The sequence below is a fragment of the Amia ocellicauda genome, chromosome 2 (genome assembly GCF_036373705.1).
Source record: "Amia ocellicauda isolate fAmiCal2 chromosome 2, fAmiCal2.hap1, whole genome shotgun sequence".
Classification (NCBI taxonomy): domain Eukaryota; kingdom Metazoa; phylum Chordata; class Actinopteri; order Amiiformes; family Amiidae; genus Amia; species Amia ocellicauda.
The window spans coordinates 28910982-28927021 of NC_089851.1; positions in this window are offsets into that span (position 1 = coordinate 28910982).

Below are 16040 nucleotides of genomic sequence, written 5' to 3' on the forward strand. Positions count from 1 at the left end.
GAAAAGGCAAATCTACAGCATGCAAATGTAAATGATAGTAAATAGTAGTAATTACATCTGGAATAGACTCACTGCATCAGTAACCAGAATAATTTCACGATGGTTTTACAATAGAAATTAATGCACAGTAGCTCCAATTAAAAAAAAATGCATATTTAGTTTTAACATAAAAAATGGCATATTAAGAGTTTTTGTTTATATATATATACATATATATATATATCCATGTACATTTATCGTGGCAGTAATTTCACTGCCATCTCAGATGGCACCAAAAGGCTGGGGGGGGGCGTTGACACACCACCAAATCTTGAGGGAATGACAGGCCCATAACAAGCTTTCATGTTAGACACTATGAGTCCTGTTACACGTCCCCCCTACACTCCTAATCCATAGACTGGATACTATTACTCTGATTGATCCGAGTCACGGCATCACTGTAATGGTTTCAGTCAGACCCTGTTCAGATTCAGCCCGACAAACATGGATCAAACCTACTATGCCATTAGACAGGTCCCCTGATGTAGGGGTTGGAACTACAAACATTATATAACTGCCTTCCCCTAATGCTAACTCTAAATAAATAAATAGTTTTCTATCATGCTGTTTTTCTTTACTTTAGGTCCTCTTTTGGTCTGTAAGAAAAGTATTTATACAAGATTAAGTCACGTTAGCTCAGAGAAGCACCACAAATAGCCTGGCTGCACACTTTTGAATAAACTTGTATAATTTAGAAGTACATTTCCAGAATTAACAGAGTAGCCAAACATTTAATTATTGTAATACAGTATAATAAGGTCAGTTCATATTGTAATAAAACAATTCAATGTTGTGGTTTAAAAACAATTTGAAGAATTAAAGTTTTGAGAAGTAACAATAATATACTTATTTATAAGGTCTATATTTTTTACTAGCTTTCTATCTGAAATTGGAATAACTTAGATGCAATTAAACTAGTACAGATTAAAAACATTTAGTGAAATTATTATAATATCTTTCTCCTGGTCATTTGTCTCTCTTAGCAAATACAGAATCAGTTACTTGAACCACGGGCCACAGCAGACGCGAAGCTTGAGTCTGAGATCAGGTGGAAATATGCATTGAGATCCAGAACGGGTGACAGACCCCTTCAAGAGCAAGAGAGCACAGTGACCAGCAGTACTGATACAGTCTACAGAGGATGTGGCAGAATCTGGAAATCCCGAAAAGGATCATGGGGTGGTGAAGATGAAGGGCATATGGGAGACTCATGTTAGGAAGAACCATTTCTTGGGATTCAAAGTTGTTTCCATTTCAAGGAGAAGACATTGGAGAAAAAAGTGCACACTGTGAGGCTGACACATACATAGAACTGGCCAGGTGAGGAGTAGAGCAGTAGACTGGAAAGAGGCGAGACCACTCTTGCATAGCATGAGCTATCTGTGGCATGCTTATTCATTCAGGACATTTTCGGTGAGTTCTATGACACCATTGGAAACTTGAACCTGCATATTATATTAGCAAGAATAGAGCTTCTGACAGAGTGCCTGTAGCATTTCGGCTAAGGTATTCTTTTGGCATCAATTTATATCAATTATATCAATGTCTGTATGGTTTATGTGGATGTCAGCAATCAACTGAACTGCCATGAAAGGTTAATGCCCTCTTCTATGTAAAAGTCATGAAACATAATGCCAGAAGATTTCTGACTTATTTTGGTAACTGAATGACAGGTATTGACTTTTTTAAACTACAAGTTTGAATGATGCCTTAGATTGATTTCGTTTAGCAGCAGGAATGCCCTAAAAATAGCAAATCTGACCTTTGTGCATAAAGAATTAGAGACTGTGACTCAAAACTCTATCTCACTGTCAATAAATATACTTTTATTATTTAAAAAATGTAGTGGCATTGTTGATGTCAACTTTATTCCTCTCAAGAAATTGTGTACTAAGATCACTAAGCAATAACAGCCTTTACTTTATAATGACCATAATATTAATTTGCTTGAAACAAAATCAAGATTTAAACAGAGCTCTAATAATCTACAAGTTTTAAAGAATTTACCTAATGCAAGGGGTCCATTATGTAGAGTTAATATGAGGGCAGAAAGGATTTTTTAGAGCTTGACCAATCTATTCTGGCTTTTCAAGTTACAAACATTCCTCTTGAGACACATTTGCATATTTATTATTCATTCAGCACTGAGATTCAGAACATGAAAAAGGGAAAAAGGAAAATGGAGTATGACATCAAACATGGAAACTGAGATTTAATTTGCTTGGAATTAATTGCCAGATTATTTCTAATTTATACTTGTCTGACATTGGTGGGAATATCATTAGTTTCAGGGCAATTTGATACTTTAAAAAAAGAAAGAAACATAATTTATTCACAGTTATGGCATTTGGAGAATCAGCTGAAAACCAACACAACATTAAATAATGTCCACCAGTAGGCACATCCGAAATAGCAGTGTTCTACAATAGAAAACTCAATTTTATCTGATGATGAAAATTTATATCAAAATTATATTAACCATTTACATCTGATACTGTATTATCTTCCACTACCTTCCACTACCTTCAAAATTAAGGCCCATGGTGCACTCTCATAGAAATTGGCTTCTTATTGCAGCTATATCTAACATTTACTGTGATCTGTCTCAGAAGAGAACAGCATTTTCAGCAAGCTTTCTTTTTCCATTCTATCTGTGGTAGTTTATTTATACCAAAACCTGAAGAAAGAAATAATATCAATAAGTTATGCTTTCAGATCTCTGGTTCCACCTTGTGGATCAGTACAATTTTAGTCTTCTGTCCAGAGTCAAAGCAGCTTTCACTGGCATCTGTTTCATCTGAATGGCTCACGCAATCAGGAAAATCAGAGTCAAAGATCTGAGTCACAGAACCTGAATGCATATTTTAATGCATTACTCTGACTGAACCATTGTATATACACACATTTGTACTGAATATTGTAGACATCTACAACATCTATTCTTCTATCTGCTCCGATATAAACACAGACTCATGGACATGGACATATTTCACCAGCATGCAGTGATTGAATTATTTGTGAAGGAGAACATCTCTGTTGCAGATATCTACTTAAGACTGGAGTCAAGTGTATGGAGATGTCTGCATGTGCGCCAGCAGGGTCAGAAGGAGGCTGGAACATCACCAATCAGCCATGAGAAGCACCATGAAACATAATGAGCAGAAAGTTGATGTTGCTGGGCCTAAGAGAGTGAGTTTTGCCATTTGCGCTCAAAGTCACACATTATTCAATGATTGCATTACTTTCTCCTTTTATATCTATTTATTTTAGTCTAAAACCATAAGCTGCATCTTTGTACCTGTTTCTGCATTTCATAGTGTACATGGCCGCACTCAAGGCAGCGTTATGGTTGCTGAGATACACTAAACCAATCATTGAGGTTAGTGTCATAAAATGGTGGTCTTAAGATATGGTTTCTTTTTATTTGATTTGCTCCCACTCCCACTGTGACTCATCTAAAAAAGCAAATCGAGGGTCTATATTTTGAGAGCTTGCAATCTGTTAGGGAAAAAGTTCAGACTTTCACCATTTTGCAGCGATCCCATAGAAACCACCCTTTTTGATTAATATTGTTTTATTCGTCGTCTTATTATTGTTATGACCAAACAAAGATTGAACACTTTTAGACAAACATTTTTTATTACAAGGACCAATGCACTGGCTAACTACTGAAAGCTAACAATGCAGATCAAACAAACTAGACTGGCACATACACAGCTACAGTTATAAAATAATGTGACTTAATGAAATGAGAAATAGAAAACTGTGAAAAGGTAAAGATTTCTACTCCATTAACAGTACAAATTTATTTTTATCATTTTAGTTTTGTCATGAATGAATCATTAAATTGTTTGTGGTTTTGAAACGTTTTTTGTATATTTTGTCAAATATAAACAATAAGATGGGGGGCGGGGATCAGTCAACAATGGACGCACCGTTGAGGCGGTATGTGTCAAAGGGTTAAGTGAGAGTGTACTGTTACCACATTGACAGCTACAACTTACTGAACAATTTAAAATTGATCATCTGACACTTTAGGGAGATGTAATTGTTGGAAAGAAATTAAATAAAATATTATCTGTGTTTTTACTGTTTTTACCCCCACACCTCTTTTCTAACTTAAAATTACTAGGTATATGATTTAGCATGAAATATTAATTACTCCACGGTATTCCTCTGCTGACTCCTCTGGAGAGTAGTTTTACCCAAATTGAAACCTTGAAAACTTAATCATAGGAATTTATTAGTTTTGTATTTACTACACTGTCAGGATTAATTCTCAAGCGTAAGCCAGGAGTATTTGAATTGTATTTTTCAAAATGAGTATGTCAGCACAACTGGGAGATCAAGAACAGGATTAGTAAAAAAACAACACACACAGAGAATAACAACCTGTGATATAAATAATGTAAGAGTATTTAGTTTCACAAATGTGTCCTGCTTTCCACAAATTAGAAACTCTCAAGAGGTAGAAGCCTCCACAACTACAAGGATTAAACAGTTTTCATGATATACATGATACATTATCAAAGGCTATAGCGATCATTCACTATCGTGTGCTAATCTGATAAATTATGGGCACAATAATTTCATCCCATAAAATTATTTATATAAAAGTTATTTTTCATCTTGGTCATGTTTTCAGTAAAAATAACATGCAAATGAATGACACGAATGACATGGATGTGCATATTAAGCAGATAATTTGCATATGTTACAGTGTTGTTTTACTCTGCTTGTGCACATTATCTCCGCAAACACATTAAATTTGTAAATATGCACTGTCAGAGCATTCCCTTATTTCCACTATGCAAGCTCACATTGTACCCAGCAGGGCTAAGGAATCATTTCAGTGCAATGTCTACAGAGTCAAGGATAAACTGCAGGGATTGCTGGTTTGTCTTTGAATCCATTCAACCCAAGCAGTGCTCAACCTGTTGTGCTATACCCTATGTCACAGCTGCATAGTGACATAACCCAGATTCAGACCAGTGAAGTCTGAACTGAAACCTTTGTCCAGCCTTACCACCGGTCTGTTTCAAGGCCTTTACCAACTGACCCACCGGTATTTCTCAAAGACAAGCACGACTTACTTACGACTTAGGTCATGGAGAGTTTACAAGAACATGTGCTGAGAAGATGCAATTATTGTTTCTGCCCTAAGGGAAAGACATCTCAACTGTTTGTTTGCTTTTTAATACATTATCTGCATATTTAACCAAATCCATATAATACCAGGATTATTAAAAACCTGAATATTGAATGCTAAATGTAGTAATAAAACATACAATCCTGATTTTGCTACAGGTTTTTAATATTAATTTAACAGTCCAGTGTCCAATTAGGTAAGGTTATGTCCAGCTAAAAACAAAATTCTTACCAGTCCTTATTATTTGTTAATTTTGTTAAATAACTCAATCCAAGGTATTCTACAAGGATAATAATTTAATTTGAATGCAGTAGATGATGATGGTAATAATGATAATAAAATATCTGTAATGTTGCAAGAAACAATGTTTTAATATGATAAACAGAGAGGGACCGAAAATACCAAAACAGAAACAGAGAAATGCAGGTGCAGTAGAGCAGTCAGGAGATGTTTGTGGGTGGTTGATTACAATGCAGGAGAGCAATGTGTCCAGAGGAGGGAAAGCACAATGACCTGTACAGCTAAAATCAAACTGAGTTCAAGTGGCATAGAGGGGCAGTTTAGCTCACACAACTTTATTATGATTATTGCTTGATTTCTTAGCAGACACCCTTATCCAGGGTGATTTACAATCTTACATTATATCACATTATTTTAACTAGGTAAAATGCCTTCCTCAAGGGTACAACAGCAGTACCGCCACCTGGGATTAAACTCACAACCCTCCACTCCAGAGTCCAGAGCCCTGACCACTACTCCATACTGCTGCCCATATTAACTGTTGATTGGCAGTTGGGAATAATTTATTACGTAATCCCTTTGTTATATGTACCAGTCAAACCAGAAATCAGACAAGTGGGTAGAAAAGCAGCAGTGCCAAGCTAACCACTCATTTGATTATTTTGTCTTTCTTAGTTCTTTATTAACGAATAATGGTCTTGCAGTGGATTAATACAGATAAAATGCGTTCATATTTAGTAAGTAAGAAATACCAACATATTAATTTAGCAAAGTTTTCAGCAGACTTAAATTGGTAAGCATTTATGTGACTGGTCATTACTTATTTATATGACTTTTATTTTGACTAGTCTTTCACTTGAAATATTAATATTCCAAGCAGGGGTTCTTACATATATTGTGGAGGTGTCCAACCAGTAATCTTATGTCAATTAATAATTAAAATTCAAAAATTAATAGCCCTGCATTATTAATTGAAGATTACCTTTTGATAACATAACATTTTATTTATAATACTTCCTATATACTATTGTATTACCTACATACCATCTATTTGAGTTTCCACTGAGTTCTTCAAAAGTAATATTAAGTGGTTAAAACAGACAGGACTTGTTGAAGTGTGAAAGGTGGTGACTCAGAGTTGGTTGCCATCTTGTAGGAGTCATTGCTCAGAGATATGATTAGCAAATAAGACAAGAAGTGGTGTAAAACTTGAGCGGATGCCATATATCCCAATAATAATATTGGTGTTGGTTCAGTGTCCTTCAAGCTACAAAGGATAGATTTTTTGTAGCAAAGAACAGACCAAGGAGTTTGCATCCTGTAAAAGACAGATGCCGATCAGAGGTATCTCCAACTATTGCTAGATTCTGAGATATTTTTATATTGGCATTAAATATATTATTTACATGAAAAAAATAGATCTTTCCTAAATATGGAAACCTGTGTATAATACCGAAGTGTAATAAATCACAGTTATCTTTGACACATCTCTAGCATGAAGATCTATCTGCCAGCTTACAATTATATAACTTGGAGGGGGTTGAGTAAGTATCATGTAGTATTTTATATTGAATTCAACACAATTTTGCATTTTGTGAATTTAATTTGCCTTTATTTTTAATTATTCTCCAAGTATTATTACTTGAAAGTCACCAGTGAAACAAAGTATTTGAATTGTTAGAATCATTTATAAATTGTTCCATCTTGGTAATTTGTAGGTTTTGTTTTATATAGTTTAGAAGGAGTAGATTTAATATGATTATATACAAATGAACAAATCACTTACATTATATTCTGCTTTGAGTGCTTTTAGAGAGAGGGAAGGGATACATCAATATCCATCAATAAAACACAATGTCACTAATTATATTTGTACCAGCATCAATCCAGGAGTCTTCTCTTAGAAAAGTTATTTTTCCCCATATAAGTTAAAATCTGGTTATCCCATATACTTGAGGATAGATTCATTATTCTCATATCATTCAGTTCAAACATTGCTTTTTGAAAAATCTAAAATATATCTATTTGTTGTAAAGATGGCAGTGGACCATGAAGAAAGGTTTTTTCAGGTGAAAGGGTTTAGCAGCTTGTTGTAAAATATAAAACCTTAATGAGGGACATAGACTCTGAAACTAAAAAAACATATTTTAGGGTTGAAAGCTGATGGGATAAATAGTACCAATCTAATGGTACCTTTAGATCACTCATAGTGTAGTGATGAAATTGCTTTTTTTGTTCAATGCCTGGTTTCTTTAGAGCCCATATACATTTTGTAAATAATGAGTGCATGTGTTTCAATGTGAACATTGGAACAGGGATAGGAAGCACAGCCAGCATAGGTTTCAGTTGGGGAACACTCATAATTTTAAGAGCTTGTAATCTGCCCCATAAAGAAAGAGGCAGGCTATACCAACTATCTAATTTAATTTAATTATTATCAATTAAAGATCTGAGATTGGTATTGACCATTTCCTTTATGTTATTTTGAATAGTGACACCTAGATAATTAAGACCTGTTTTAGGCCACCAAAAGGGGTATGTATTATAATCAGAAGAAAAAACAAGATTTACAGGTGCTTCAGATTTCCCAATTAATTTTGTAACCCGATGTTATATTCCTCAAAAAATTCCATTAAACAAGAAAGAGATTTGTTAGGGTTACAGGTGAGCAGTATGTCATATGAATATAGCATAATTTTGGATGCCCATCTACCTTGCCCAATTCCCTGTATGCCATCAGAGTGTCAGATTAGACAAGCTAATGGTTCGATGGTGATATTAAATAGCAATGGTGAGAAGGGGCAACCATGTCTTGTGCTGCCTTGCAACTTGAAAGGAGATTAAATGGCATTTCCAGTGAAAACTGTAGCTTCAGGATTAGAATATAAGAATTTTTGCCCAATTAAGAAAGCTGCAGCCAAATCCCATTTTATTCATTGTCTCAACGAGAAAATTCCATTCAGCTTTCTCAGCATCTAAAGAAAGAGCAATTGCTGGAACTAAGGTGTTTTATGAATATCAAGTAAAGCATGTAGCTGTCTGATATTATCTACAGCAAATATATATATATATATATTTTAAACCCATTCTGATCAACGATTATTACCATATTGATACATTTTGTTAGCCAGTTAGCTAGGACATTTGTTAGGATCTTTAGTTGGTCTGCAGTAAAGAAATTGGACTATAGCTTCGACATTCTTGCAGATCCTTTTTAGGTTTAAGAAGTAATTATATAATTGCAGTATTCAAAGGTGGAAGCTTACCATCCAGGAGTTTTAAGTTTTAAGAAGAGCCAGGTGCTACTGATGTCTTAAATGTGTTTTTTGGTTTTGTTTAGTTTTTTACCTCATATACCAATCCTCACCTGCAGATTTATTAGAAGGGAGCAAGTCAATAACTGAAATTATTTCTGATAAATGGGTGATTCAAGCATATATCTCTCTCTCTCTTTCTCTCTCTCTCTCTCTCTCTCTCTCTATATATATATATATATATATATATATATATATATATATATAGATATAGATATATGTATATATATAGTGGCTATAGAATATATTAATATCTAGGAATTCCTGTATATGTTTAGTATCCTTCTTGGATTCTAAGGTATATAATTTCTTGAATTTTTTTTTCTACTGTGCTGTTAATTTGTTTTAGGTCAGTAGTAATTTCACCTGTATGAAGCGCTAGTGAAGGAATGATCTTTGATACCTCTTTTTTTTTCAAAGAATATGCAAATAGCCTGCCAGACTTGTCTCCATTAACATAAAAATTGCTTTTATTTTTTTTAAGGAGGAAGACTTCTTTATCAGTTCAAATATAATTTAATTGGAATTAAAATCAATTAAGGGTGTTGTATTGTGTAGAACTAGGTTCACTTCTGTTTTACTGAATCTTCTGACTGTTTAATTTTAGCTATCTGTTCTTTCTTTTTGGCTTATGTAACATCTATAATATGTAACTGTAATATAACACTTAAAGGTATAACAGATAATCCCTTGAGATAAGCCATCATTGCTGTTTAATTCAAATAACTCTTATATATGTTTATCTATACTTTCAACAAATATTATTGCCTTCATAATAATTATTAATGAGATCATTATTGAATCACCATCTACTGAGTTTGGAAATTGGGTTGTCAGTAAAGGGAACGCACAATGTAACAGGGGCATGGTCTGAAATCACAATGGATTGCAAGTGTACTGCACAATAAGCAAACAGATAGTAAATTCTAGCAAAAGATTTTTGTGTCGCAGAGACAAATGTACAGTCTTTACCATTTGTATTAGAAACTCTCCAAACATCAAGTAAATAAAGCTCTTTGGTTGGATTATTTAATATTTGAGTTGATTTAATAATATCGTGCAGCCTTTTTAAGGTTCTGTCAAAAATTCATATTAAGATACAATATTGTTAAGGCCATATAAAATGCATTATATTATTAAAACATACAAAAGCTGAACGGTCACAATAATGTAAACAAACATTTAGTAATCTAGTCTGGAGAAAATACATATTTGTTAACTTTGTATCGATCAAAAGAATATCAATTGTCAGGATATGACAGAAAAACCCAAAACAGGATAGAACATAACAGACATAACAAAACAAAATGAGACAGCAAATGTGAAAAAGTAATGTAAAATTATACAATACACAAAACAAATAACATCACTGTGTGGTTGTGATCACAAAATGAGTCCCAACAGAGTCAAAAGGATTAAAGTACAAAAAACATCAACAAAAGAAAAAAATAAAAATTGCTCAGAAATTCCAAAAGTTAGATTGCAAAAGCAACAATTTCCCACAGAATAACAAATACCAGTAGATAACTAGAACATAGATAGATAGGTTATGTACTACAGATATGCATATTATTTATGTTCTAAAAATGTTAATTATGAACTCTTTGCAGTTTACCTGAGGGGGAATGTAGGAGGGCATTTTGCAGTATTATAGAGTGAGAGGAGTGAGAGAGGTTAGCAATTGACAACTATTTTGTTTGACTACCCATCTTGGATACTGACTCCGGACCGGACCCCGAGCATGATTATGTTTACCTCCCACTACGACTACAAAACTGCCTTACGATTTGGTGCATTATTCATTTTATTTGGGAGACCGAACATTGTCCCAAGGCACACAAGGGACCTGAAGAGAGTATCAGTAGGCCCCCGTGCCATCAACCCGTTTACAAAAATATAAATACATAAATCATGCTTTTGGAGCTATGGAGTCTTAATGTCATATCAAATGTATTATGGGATGTCTATGGTTGTTCTTTTCTGTGCAGCTTTTTGGGCCTGAGAAAACATCCCAGTATTTAAATGGGGTCATGCTAAGGAGGAGGTCGGGAAGTCTTGTCCTAAGAGAATGACAGGTGCGGAGGAGGAGATGAGGAATGAATGGGAGTCAAGCTCAATAAGGAAATGAGCGAGAGGTCCAGGGGGTGAAAGAAAACCTTATTGGAAGCAGACTGGCAGTTCCAGAGGGCACCAGAAATAGAACAGAAATAGGAAGCCAGGGATCATAAGATTAGAGAGGCAAGATGAGAACTTGATCAGGGAAGGAGGAAAGGAGAAGGGAGCAGGGATACAGCACATATGCAAAATAGTGAGTAGCAGACAGAGTGAGACAGGTGAGACAGAGTGTAAAATAAATGTCCCATAAATAGAATAGAAGGAATCGAAACTGTCCAGCAACAGGACTCCTTGATTACGAATCACTCTGTCATTAATAACAGTCTTTAGGATACTCCTTAAAATGCCATCAGATGATACAGAGCACTGATTTTAAAAACAATTCACCCAACAAGATTCACTGTTAAGTCTTTCTTTTCACTTGAAGATTTCTGAAACGGTACACTGACGTACAAGTCAATTACTCTAAAAGAGACTCTGCTCTGTATCACCTCATTGCCTTTTAAAGAGCAGGCTTTTAGTGCAAAGGAATTACTGATAAATGCATGATATGTAATTAGATCTTGTGATTTAACAGAGAAAGAGACATGGATTAACAATGCTAATTACAGGAAAATAGGCACAGCCGAAATAAGCACTGAATGTAAGCAAGTCTAGTTTTATATATTATGTTGTATTTATATTTGATCAATTTGAAATTCATACTTTTAATGATCTTGACATAATTTTAGAACTGCATTTTATACAATCAGACTATTAGAATAAGTGTGATTGTGTTAACATGGTTCCATTCTGCTGTAGTTGATTTAACACATTTAATTGTCATAGTCAGTAGCATATTACTAGCAGAACATTCTCAGCTAATATGTAAAAAAAAAAAAAATGTCACTGTAAGTTATTGTATAGCTTGCGGGTAAAATGGGGGTGTTATCATCTTCTTTTTCACTTATTTTAATCTCAAGACTTCAGGTGTTCTGTAAAAGCAGTGAACCAAGACAAATGATTTATAATGGCTTGTGGCCATTATCTCTGGACAGGCTTAAGGGAAAGCACTCGGGCAGGTTCCAATGAAAAATGTAGAAGATTCAGCTAGATATGCTACACAGAATGTATGATGTTACCTCTTTGATGCATTATAGAAAGCTGCCTTCTTCCTGACTTGTGTTGATCTCCCACTACCTCTTTAAGATAAATGAATATATTTTATATGCCAATCAGTAGCACAGTACATTCACCCTCTCAAAGAAAAGCTATATTGCTTCAAGGCATACTGCCATCTGTTATCCTTCCCCAAAGAGGACACAAATTTTCCTGAGCAAATTAGTGATTGAGGATTTCAGGTCTGACACATAATCATCTAGTCCCTCCAGCATCTTCCTAAGATCATGCAGACTTTCCCAGGAAGAATATGACTTTTAGTTGTAACAGCATATTGTAGCTTCTGATTTGTCGTCTGTTGCTCTCATCCCAGTTTGATTACATGCACTTCCTTTGCACTGAGGTAAGAAATGCATGTGCATTTAGAATTACAGATACAAATGAGACATTTTCTGTGTCTCTGTTAGAGTTACTCTTCATGTTTCAGTTATAAGTGTAGGACTGTGAAAGCTGAGCTTCCAAGGAATTCTGAAAATCATAAAACCATCAAACAGTATCTGTAATTAGATTTTCCCAATGAGGAGCCAATGTATGTATGATAATCAAACCATTCTGTACAGAAACACAATCTGTGATTTTCAATATCCTCATTTGTACATAACAGAGGTATTTTATTGTTGTAGAATTGAGATGGAAATGCTAAAGTTACAAGTGACTGTTTGATAGAGATACAGGCACAGGATTCATATATGTAGCAGTATACAGGGATCAGTGTAACCTTGCTGAGGATTAAATAGGTTATAATATTTATTTGAGCTTTATTTGTTTAATTAAATTATATATCAAAGGTTTAAGAAAAAGGAAATCAGAATTATTCTGATATAGTACATGTGTAGAATGAATATGAATATTGAGCAACCATAGCAGTGATATAACACTTAAATCACACATTGGATCTCGATGAATGAAATATATTAAATATCAAAATCTTTTCTGTACATTGTGTAAGTTGTTGAGAACAAAATGACATAAGAACAGTCAATGAAAACCAAAATCACCAACCAATTGAGAGCTTGATTCAAACTCACACCGAAAAACAAAGTAAACAATTGAAATCACAGGCTGTTCCAACTTGTGTGAATTTCATCACGGCAACTCATAATGTGACTCAATAGTGTGTATGGCCCCCACGTGCCTGTATGCACTCCCAACAACGTCTGGGCATGCTCCTGATGAGACAGTACTGGGCTGTGAGCACAGGTCCCACTAGAGAACATCAGGCCCTCATGCCACTCTAATGGAGTCTGTTTCTGAAAGTTTGGTCAGAAACATGCACACGAGTAGCCCGCTGGAGGTCAAGGGATGAAGTTTCATTTTTAAGAATTTAAAGAACATATATAGTAACACTTGTTCTTGTTTTTTTTCAAAGTGTAGAACCAACTTATCATTGCGGGTACAACAACAGATAATTTAACTTGTGATGCACTGCAACACACAGGTCTCAGAGACTGATCACTCACTCTGCCTTTCCTTCTTCTTCCTTTCCTCTTTTATGCCCTCTCTCTACGCTCCTCCCCACCGCACCGCCTTTACCCCATTAACCCCTAAATGGGTGCAGTGGCATGCCGCAATATATAGTGACAGAGCTCGGTGTGGGACTTGCCTGTCCAGTGGGTTTGAGCTGAAAGTCGGAGGCCAAAGGCTGTCATGGCAAAATAAAGCCTAGCTCATGTCAGGGCGCTAACTAACACTGAGGGTGATTCCCTAGCTGTTTATGGGCCACTATTCAGTTTCCCGAACAAAACAATCAGGTGGAGTTCCAGTTCATTATGCAGTTTGGTAGTCACTGTGGGAAAGCAGGGGTCGAAAGCTGTATTCAGGGTCATAGTCCAGACCAGGTAAAGTCCAAATCTTTGTGAGTGTGTGTGTGGACCTGCACAGTGTCATTGTGTGGATCTAAATAAATCTTGATTGCTGTACAAAAGAGCTTGTGTAGTAATTAAGTAGTTGAAGAAACCCTTTTAACATCACAGTATCTTCTATAAGCACACTTTATATTGGCAAAACAGAAACTTGTGTTTAAAACATATGTATAGGCTTCCAAGCTGTCTGAACTTGTGTAAATGACCTGAAATGTTAAATACTAATGTTACTCCTAGGATGAATACATGTTTAAAACAGATAAATAAGTAGAACTTCTAATTTAAGAAAAGATATTAGCCGTACTAATGCAAATTAATCAATTCAAAACAAATTTAGGAAAATTATTTACAGTGAGGGAAAAAAGTATTTGATCCCCTGCTGATTTTGTACGTTTGCCCACTGACAAAGAAATGATCAGTCTATAATTTTAATGGTAGGTGTATTTTAACAGTGAGAGACAGAATAACAACAAAAAAATGCATTTCAAAAAAGTTATAAATTGATTTGCATGTTAATGAGGGAAATAAGTATTTGACCCCTTCGACTTAGTACTTGGTGGTAAAACCCTTGTTGGCAATCACAGAGGTCAGACGTTTCTTGTAGTTGGCCACCAGGTTTGCACACATCTCAGGAGGGATTTTGTCCGTCTCCTCTTTGCAGATCCTCTCCAAGTCATTAAGGTTTCGAGGCTGACCTCTGGCAACTCGAACCTTCAGCTCCCTCCACAGATTTTCTATGGGATTAAGGTCTGGAGACTGGCTAGGCCACTCCAGGACCTTAATGTGCTTCTTCTTGAGCCACTCCTTTGTTGCCTTGTGTGTTTTGGGTCATTGTTATGCTGGAATACCCATCCACGACCCATTTTCAATGCCCTGGCTGAGGGAAGGAGGTTCTCACCCAAGATTTGACGGTACATGGCCCCATCCATCGTCCCTTTGATGTGGTGCAGTTGTCCTGTCCCCTTAGCAGAAAAACACCCCCAAAGCATAATGTTTCCACCTCCATGTTTGATGGTGGGGATGGTGTTCTTGGGGTCATTCCTCAGTTAATGCCAAAGAGCTCGATTTTGGTCTCATCTGACCACAACACTTTCACCCAGTTCTCCTCTGAATCATTCAGATGTTCATTGGCAAACTTCAGACGGGCCTGTACATGTGCTTTCTTGAGCAGGGGGACCTTGCGGGCGCTGCAGGATTTCAGACTTCACGGCGTAGTGTGTTACCAATTGTTTTCTTGGTGACTATGGTCCCAGCTGCCTTGAGATCATTAACAAGATCCTCCCGTGTAATTCTGGGCTGATTCCTCACCGTTCTCATGATCATTGAAACTCCACGAGGTGAGATCTTGCATGGAGCCCCAGATCGAGGGAGACTGACAGTTATTTTTTGTTTCTTCCATTTGCGAATAATCGCACCAACTGTTGTCACCTTCTCACCAAGCTGCTTGGTGATGGTCTTGTAGCCCATTCCAGCCTTGTGTAGGTCTACAATCTTGTCCCTGACATCCTTGGACAGCTCTTTGGTCTTGACCATGGTGGAGAGTTTGGAATCTGATTGATTGATTGCTTCTGTGGACAGGTGTCTTTTATACAGGTAATCTTGCTGATTGATAGGGGATCAAATACTTATTTCCCTCATTAACATGCAAATCAATTTATAACTTTTTTGCAATGTGTTTTTCTGGATTTTTTTGTAGTTATTCTGTCTCTCACTGTTAAAATACACCTACCATTAAAATTATAGACTGATCATTTCTTTGTCAGTGGGCAAACATACAAAATCAGCAGGGGATCAAATACTTTTTTCCCTTACTGTATATTGTGAAAATAGTTTTTTCATGCTCTGCCAGGAAAATTTCAGCATTTGCTTGTATTTTGTATGTGTGTGTGTGTGGTTTGGTACAATCTTGTGCTCAGGTGTAATGTCAGATTACTGACTGCTGAAGTTCCATGAGAACCAAGTGTGATATAATAATATACTGTAGAAGCCGGACACAATAACTGCTGGGAGTCTCGGGTTTACCAGTTTTGTACGGGCTTTATTGTGGAAGCAATACAGTCCAACAATGAAAACACCAAAAACAAAACAAGGCAAACAGTCCAAGAAACAAGCGTGCTACGGGCAGTCAGAAGGCGCACGGGTCAGTCGTCCTCCGCCTTGGAC